Source organism: Teleopsis dalmanni, chromosome 1, assembly GCF_002237135.1.
Source record: "Teleopsis dalmanni isolate 2A chromosome 1, ASM223713v2, whole genome shotgun sequence".
Lineage (NCBI taxonomy): Eukaryota > Metazoa > Arthropoda > Insecta > Diptera > Diopsidae > Teleopsis > Teleopsis dalmanni.
Window position 1 is genome coordinate 170,425,239 of NC_051846.1, and position 9,952 is coordinate 170,435,190.

Sequence of the window (9,952 nt, forward strand, 5' to 3'; positions counted from 1 at the left end):
ATTTATATCAGAATATTAGAGAGAACTACTCAGTCAGTTCTATAAAGTAATTTTATAAATATTACAATATTCTATTTACTACATATGAAAGTCTGGTTAAGTAAGGTTGTACATCAAAACCCGCTTGACTTCAATAAATAATCCATAGTGATAAGTGTATCACGTGAATAAGTGACCATAGATAAGTTGTGACCATGGGTAAGCGTATATATACTTAAATCAAAAAGCAGTGGTGAAAAGCAGTGGTGAGCGTACAAACAAAACTGAGAAACACGATTGTCTCATTCAAGTGAAAGTAAGTCATTTATAAATTTATAAACTAGCCTAGAGTTAATCTGACAGGATAACACTTTCGTCAGTTTGGTAAGAAAAGGGATCTCAAGAATATTTAATTTTCTATTAGCTAAAGATGGTCATTGACAAAGAAGTTAAAACACGGACTTCGCCTCCTCTTTTAAGCCACAACCAAGACAATAGTCATTAAAGGTAGTTCAAGTCTGATATAATGTCTTCCTAGTACGCAGTGACCTATCGCCACCTATAAATTAATCTGAGCAGGTTTTGCTTTAATTGAGAAAGCTGGCTTTTGAGCTTCTTATATAGTTTGGATCAAGTGGATCTTAAGATCTGAGAGAAATTTTAATCAGTCCATGACTTTTTTTTACAATACTCAGATATTTTTGTTTAAGTGTTGGCTTTGTTGTTGCAAGTGGAATACCAATATCTAGGATGTTACTATTAAACAAATAAGTTTCTGCTTTGGCAAGTTCGTCTGCTCTGTATTTACAACTGATTAAATAAATTATTACTTCGACTTCTAAATTTGACTTCAATTAGAGGGTTGATTTTACTATCAAAGACACTTTAGATAAAGTACACATATATCAATTTATGTAAATTATATCTATTCTATAATATAATAGAATATATATAATAGAAAATATATATAATAGAATAATAATAACTAAAACAGTCTTTTTCAATTATATTGCTAGTGAACTCTATTAGTTATTAGACTTAAACAGACTCTAAAAAATTAAAAACAATGGTGATCAGATTCTATTGTGAGACCGTTTGAAGTTGAAAGATGTCGTTGTGGTTGTAGAATTGTGATCGTATTAAGTTTTACTATTGATAGCAAGTATTTTGATGTACGTAAGTATTGTGATTGCAAAAAAATAAATAGGTTGTAAAAATAGGTTGTACAGCCTTGGTAAAATAAGTTTTGGAAACATTTAATAAAAATTGCAACTATGCAGAAGTTGCTGGATTCTTGCTCTTTTAAAAAAAAAAATTTTTATTGTTAGAAAGGAGATACTACTGGGCTTATCTGTTCATCTTCTTCAAATGGTTCTTCTATATGTATCAGAGGGATTACTATTTTTTAAAGCGCTGAGTGAAGCGAACCCCCAAAAACGTTGAAACTGTACTAATCAATATCAAATCCATTATACTGTAATCAAAATAAGTAAGATTGACTAAATTTTACTTCAGAAATCTAGAAGAAATACTAGAAAAAGGCATTTAAATTTTAGCATATTTTAATGCTTTTTTCACCTGCATTTTTAATAGATTATTTTAATTATATTAAATTCAATTTGAAGCATGTGGCATCATGACTATTCACTAGCACAATGAGTTTCAAAATAATGTCGTCGGTAGCCGCCTACTTTAGGTGAACGATGGGCATTTAATTCACAGTTTTAAGTCAGCCCTTGCTACTTTTGATCCGCAATTATTATTTTCTTCTTTTTGCTAGTGTGTGCGGGAGTAAGGCCCTTCGTATATTTTTTTATATATAAGTAACAAAAATAACTTTTTACTAAGAAATTACATTGACTCTATGTAGGTAGCTTCGCATGTCCCTAGGTCTTTGTAAAAAATTACCCAACTTCTCAGTCTCTTGAGTTCTGAAAATATATATTTTTATCACAGTTATTGTTAATAAATTTTTAATTTTTTCTTTTATAAGAAATAAAAGCCTAAAGTGAGCATTTATCGTAATTAAAGAATTTCCTGGAACTGTGTACTTTTTTCTGCTTTCATCTACAATTAGCTTTCAATATTTTATATTTGCAGTTCATATTAAATTCCCTGCACTGTCTGGCACACAAAGTGGAGCAACTGTTCCTGTTCATATGTTAAAATTACAATATCTTTGTATTCCGCATATGGCAAATACATACAGTAATTGATTTTATATGTTACGTTCTGGTTTATTTCTTTTATTTTTCTTTTTTATTTGCATTAAATATATTAAGCATTCGTGTACCTTTCACAGAATTCACTTATTTCTCCGGTGTCCAAGTCAAGTAAAAGTATTTCACTTTGGAAACTGCCAGACGCTGCACGATAAATTGTACCACTGAGCAGCTCTTCACCCAATGTATTCTGCTGTTGCTTTCCTTGTTGAGGATGAAGTTGTTGCTGTTGCTGTGGTTGTGGTTGAATCCGAATTGAGATTTTACCGGTGGTGGGCAATAGATCCCTTAGATGAGAAATACGCTTACTTCTGTGAAACAGTTGGAATAAATTTTTATTTAAAATATTTTTCATTTTTTTATTTTTATTTTTTTTTGTTATATATTTTTTTCCTCCAGATTTATGTGGTGTTTGGTTAAAATTATATATTTTTTTTCAAACTTTTTTGTCCTTTTGTAGGGACTTTTTAGATTGGTTCGTGCTTCATATACAGTACGAAAATGTTGTATATAAATTTATATATATGACAAATGCTGATGATTTTTATTTACGCGTTTATAGCAAAACTTTTTAATTGGCATGCTTTTTGCTTAAAACTCTTGATATTTTGCAATCTGAAATAGTATCGTCATTCCATTATTGATATATAAAAATGTATAGTTTTATTTTTAAGATATGCAAAATAATATTTGTTGAAAAATATTCTACCATTGTAATTTTTATCACGCGCGATATTTTCTATGCGATTTATATTTATAAATATAACGAATGTGATATTTATACATCACATCCACAATTATTTTGCTTTTTATTGCACAGATTATTTATTTGTATTTATTAACGTTTATTACATATATACATGTTTTTATTGTTGAAATATTATTTAAAGATATTTGATATATTAATAGATATATACACATTCATAAATAGCTATATTTAACTGATAATTTGTATTGTATATATGAGATAAGTTTATCTTATTTAATTGAACAAATTTGTAAGCTGCAAATAATAGGAAAACTTTTCCGTCTAAAATTATTTAATAATATTATTAATTCCACTAATTATAATACATATGTTTATATGGTTTCTTTATTAGTAACTAATTTAAATTGATTAGGTAAATAAAATGATTACCTAAAGATATCATTCCATAGGGGTGACATCTATGGGATGACATGTATGCAATAATGCAAAGACTATGGAAGGAGTATTGACTCTACTGCAATTCAACTATGTTTTGCATACATTTGATGGGAACTCTTAAGATCAAACCATTTTTATTCACCAAACCAATACAATTTACATTTCTAATACGTTGTGGAATACGTTACTTTTCAAAATTCTTGTTTAATAAAAACATATTAATAGAATTACCATTTCAGTACTCATAATTTAATTTAATTATCTTGGAAAAGTGTTGTAAGATGTAAAAGCTTCCTATTCTTGCTAGTCCCTAAAAAGTATAAACCACTTGAACACTTATCCTTTCAAGGACATTAAGTGCTTAGGACAACGCATGTTTCAATAAAACTGTTGAAATAGACAGCTAAGTACAGCAGCCTTTATAATGCATTAGGCAGATACAAAGAAATCAGATCCATCATATTATAAAGCCCCGTATTCAGTTATTCTTAGTGTGACTTAAAACTGTCCACAGATAAAATAGAGTAAAGGTGCTGATTCACCAACTCAGACATCTGAATATCAATATCAATATATGTGAAAGTGATAGTGTTTGAATATTTGTTTAAAAAATTATATGCCAATTCTAATACAATTCTAATAATATATATTCTAATATTATATATGTTATATGGTTACGGGTAGAGTATCATATAGCGCCACCTTCACTTGATTATTCTTCTTCATGTTTTTAATAATGTAACTGAATGTTGACTTAGGTTTCTTAGGGTTCTCTTAGTGTTCATTTAAAGGTTACGTGTAAAGTATCATACAGCGCCATCTGCTGTTGATCGTTCTTCTTTATGTTTTTAATAATGTATCTGAATGTTGACTATTCTGAGGGTTTATTTAAAGGTTACGGGTAATGTACCATAAAGCGCCATCTGCTGTTGATCGTTCTTCTTCATGTATCTGAATATTGAGTACTCTTAGGATTAATTTAAAGGTAACGGGTAGAGTATCATAAAGTGCCACCTGCTGTTGTTAATTGTTCTTCATGTCTTTAAAGACGTTTGAATGTTGACTACTCTGATGGTTCATTTCAGTGGTTATCTGTGATATATAAGCTTAACTTTTCGCTAGGTATGTCTAATTCATTATCATTATCGTTTTCAGACTTCGAGACTTCGAAGATAAAACTATTCAATCCTTAACACTTTTTCTATGTTAAAACTAAACATTGCAGACAGGTTAACACTTTTTGGGAAAAAAATTTACAATGAAGTATAGTATCAATGGAAATATTGCCATTTAAGAAGTTGTACATACAAAAAATATGGAAATGGAAGACATAGGCCTAAGCCCATGTTATATAGAGTGTCAAGGGAACGTTAAAAATGGGTCTTTCGGGCAATGACACAAATGTATGTTATACGGAGTATGACATCAGTTTCTCAATTTCGTATTTTGCTATTACTTTTGTACTTTTTGATTGCGCCTAAATTTTAAAGGAAATATATACCTACAGCACGGTTTTGATTGAGTGACGAGGCACAGATAGCCTCGGCACTTTAAATAACATGGGCCTTAGGATATTTATTGACTAAGCTTTTAACCAAACATGGATGCTTTCGCAAATATTTGTAAGATTTGGAGATACAGGAAAATGACTCAACTGTGTAGTATTATAGAAAAAGAAGAAAGACCGTGTTATATATTAAAGGACATTGAAGACTGATATATTTAAAGTAAAATCTATAAAACTTGCTAAGTGGTATTAGTAAAATTTTAGTGTTAGTAAATAAAGCAAATAACCTAAACAAATCATCATAATTTTTGGATTAAAAAATATCATAATAATTAATCAACTTAATGGAAATTGAATGCATAAAAAGTGCTCTATAAAAATAATTAACTGAGTGTATTATAAAGAGAAACAGTATTTTGTGCTGAATATACGGATTATATCTATGGATCGTTGATTAATAAGCGATCATCACCTATGATTTGAGTTGATATTTTATAGGACAATATATTGAGACATTATATTAATAGGTACAAGGTGGTGGTAATTGTTATTTATTTAAGTTTAAAGCATTTGCATAAACAATTATCGTTAATATAAATTTTTGGACAGTTATATATAATTCTTAAACAGTTTAATTTCCAAATGACATGTAGAAGTATGGACATACATCAATATTCATTTATATATTTATTATAAATATTTTTATTCATTATATATTACATGTATTATTGTATATTATATTTATTATATACATTAATATCAATTAATATATTATTTATATATTACATACAGCATATTATATATATTATTATATATTATTATATATATACAATATATTGAACTTAAAATTAAATAATAATACTATTTTATATACTTTATATATTTTTTCATGCTGAGTTCATGCACTTTTTACAGTTGTGATTTCCGTCTCAGGATTTTATGAGTAGAAAATTTTTTGTTGGTCTTATTAATATAAATTATTTTCATAAAAAATTTATTACAATCCTTTTTTATAAATTTTATTTATATTATATTTTCTTTTATTATAACTATTTTTATATTTGTCTCATAAGACTATATTTTTACATGTACATTCTAAGAGTAAAAAGGATTTGTCTTGATAAAACTATTTTAACTTCACAAAACAGAATTAAATAATATAATTATTCCCAACATTTTTTTTTGTTTAAATTTTACAAAGTTAAATAAAATGTTATTATTTAAAAATATTTCAAGATACGAATAAAAATGTTTAACTATACTTTCAGATTTCTTTTGCCCATTGAGAGATAGATAAAACTCTATTAAACTCTTGTGTATTTTATCCATTATAGAAGAGTTCGAAATTTTTATTATACATAAAACTATTATATATACGTTATGTTTTATTAGTTTATAGTTTCAGTTTCCTTTCAGTTTATTGTTTATTAGCAGAATATTATAAAGAAAATAGAAACTATATATGTCAAATACAGTGTATCCTATTTGAAATTTAAATTTTCTATAAATCATTTCGAACTTCAACTTTGAATAATATTAAAATTATATAAATTCTAGATATAATTATGAAATGTAATACATAGATAATAATAGAAAAATAATTAATTATAATACAAAAATTCCAATCTAAGACTCTGCGAATGATAGCGAATGCTCCGTGGTACATCACAAATTCATCGTGACCTCAATATAGCACTAGTTAAGGAGGAAGCGAAAAGCATCGCTGCCGCATACGCTAATCGTATAAAAAGCCTATTCAAACAATTTGGCTTCAAATCTAATGACATACCCACAACTATTCACAAGACTGAAAAGAAAAGCGTCAATTGATCCTTGTACAACTTGAAATTGAAATAAGTTCTTCATAGCGTTGTCTCAAAGGGGACGTACGCAGCACGACTTTCATTTATTTAAATATTTTTATTAAAAATTTGTAAAATATCGAATTAGTTATAGATAGAATACGATTATATATAAAATAACAAAAAAAAATTATAATAGAAAGTAAAAATAATTTATTTAGGTGATATTTAATGTGAGTTTTATAGAGTTATCGATTTGATATAAATATTATAATTTTTACGAATATTACATTATAAGTAATCAATTATTGCAAGTAATGTAATTACAGTGATTTTAGGAAATATTCGAATTTTTATTTAACAAGTTATAGTACGTATATAATTTGTAGGACTGCATCATCTTCTTCACTGATGATGAGCACTTGACAATATACGAGATAGCGTTGTATGGTCAGCCAAATTTCAGACATATTTAAGGATGAGAAGTTATTTTTTAATGAGATGAACTAGTCGATCTTATTCATATATCAAAAATAAAAAGATTATATCCAAAACTTTACTGTTTTCAACATACAAGCCTATTTCAAATAAACTTTTGACTACAGGCCTGTACATAAATACTTATAAAGAAAAGATTATTATCTTGAAATTCATTTATGGTATATACTCTGGTTAATTCAGATGTACCGATGAATGACTTTTTATCAATAATAATCTGTTTGAATATTTCCAAATTTTCAGATTTCTAATCGAAGAAAATGTCAAGCTACGAGTCTACATTTTAAAAAATGAAGATTAATTATTAGCTAATATTTGTTGTGAATACTATTTGTTATACTCAATCAATTTTTTAGAGTTCATCTACTTGAATTTACAAATAATTTTTGTTAAAGATTCATTTGATTCATTTGAATTATTTTTTATATTATTTTAATTAATTGAATTTTTGACTGATCATACAGCTGTTTCGAGAGTTACCAAATACCTATCATCAGTGATCTTGAAAATAATTCTTGTATTTAAATTATTCGTAAATTATTTTTTGAGATTGCAAGTACCAGGAGTTAAACTCGTGCCCTGCCAAATTTGAAGCTCAGAGTCAGCGCTTCTTAACCAACTGATCCAAAACCGTACTTGACTTTTATGTTTGCACATTTTTCCGGAGTTTTAGTTAATTTACTGTGAAAGTTCATTAACAAATTCACTTGCTGTGTTATATTGGAACGAAATCACAACCAGCTGTAGTGTTTTTAATTTCAATACTATTCTGTTTGTAGAGGCATTATTTGTTATGCTACACCACAACTCGCGCGACCAATACTTTGTGAATATAAGTATAAATTTAAAAATACGTAAATATAATAAATATAAAAATAAATGAATGGAAAAATATTTCATTTGATCAAAACGTTTAAGTCGTATGTACCTTTATCGCTTAATTTTACGAAGGCGATTGAGAATCTATTATAAAGATTTTGACAAAACTATTATATATTTTATTTTATTATAATTAGAATAAATAAAATAAATATAAAAACAAATGAATTAAAAAATATTTCATTTGATTGAAGAATTTAAAATCGTTTGCTTAAAAATAGTCTAAGAAGTATTAATACAATAGAACAAGAAACTATACATATGTACTACATATTTGAAACAGTTTAACTATATCAATTAAGTATTTAACCTGATTAAGTATTTTATCCTTTCTATTTCTGTCAACAATAGACATTTATGGGTATTATTTTTTATATTGCAACTATTTAATTATCGTTAAAATAATTAACCTTAGATAGTTTCATGGTCATCTTTAGTATTAAAGAACAATTAACTAGTAACGACACCTTATTTTGAAAGAGCTATTATTTTTCTATTTATAAGATCAATATTGAATAAATAATTCATTATCGTAAATATTCTACAATACTGACTCATAACAATATTTCGCTGTAACGATTATTTTCAACTCAGCCGTTTTCACGGTACTCAGTCGTTGTTACGATTTCCAGTCAAAAGTCTCGAGGGTATTTTTCTAAAGAAAAACTGATTGCGCCTTTATTAAAAAAGCGCGGCAAAAGGAATTGTAAATATTAATAAGATATTCAAAAAAAAAAACACACACACACAGAAAGAAAATAAATAAACAAAGCAAAAAATAAAGGAACGAACGAATAAAAATATGCTTTGATATTTGTTTGTTCTGTACTGACTGTTTTTTATCCTCTTTTTTTTTTGTTAATGCAACTAACTGTGTTTCCTTCTACGTGGATTTTTAATTCCTGGTTTTTATTGTTTTTTTATTGCAGTGTATTTATATGTATTTGTGTATTTGCTCCTTGAGAGCATAAACAAATGCCGCAGGGTATCCTCGTTAAAGGCGGTTATTAAAAATTGTTTATGAGTTTTATTAAGGTTTGGTTTGACGCTGTTGTGAAAAAGTTTTTCTAGAAGGAGTGGAAATAAAATAATCTGTTCGTTGTTACTAAACCATATTACAAAATGATTATACTTAGTCAAGTCTTTCAAACTGAAATTCACGCAATCAACTTATGCGTAAGATCCAATATCAGCAAAAAGCCATGTTAATTACTCTGACAGCTAGGTGGCTCTTGAAGCTCTGTGCTTTTGGATTTTCAAGTCAAAACAGATAGTGTTATGAATTCCTACAGCTACTTGCAACTCCGAAGATTAGTCTCAACTTATGCGTAAGATTCAATATCAGCAAGAATCCATCTGTCCTTTTGGACTTTTATGTCAAAACAGGTTCCTGAGTGTTATAAGCTCCTACAGCTACAACTTGCTACTCGGAATAAGGTTAGCTTCTACTGGGTTCCAGGTCACAGGGGAGTTTTGGGAAATGAATAAGCTGATGAACTAGACAGAACTGCATAAAAAACTGCTTTTAGAGGTTCTCAAACCTTTTGTAGAATAAAATCTTTTGTACAAAACAAATTATCAAGGAAAGGGAAAATCACATGCGGCTGGAGTACTGAGAAGATTTCCTAGGACTTGGACAAAGCAAAGCACTGATAACACCGTACTCCTACAAAAACATTCTTAAATTCTCAAAATGTAATTTAAGGTTGCTAATGGGTTTCTCTACAGGTCATTATGGACTGAAATATCACTTTCATAAACTACAATAATCTGCTAATGTGGTATGCAGATTGTGCCTCGTAGATGAGGAAACTACCAGGCATATTCCTTGTGACTAACCAGCTTTAATAACGCACAGAAGAAACTTGTTTCATATGTAACTCTTGTCATAAGAAGAGATTAAGAACTCTTCTCTAGT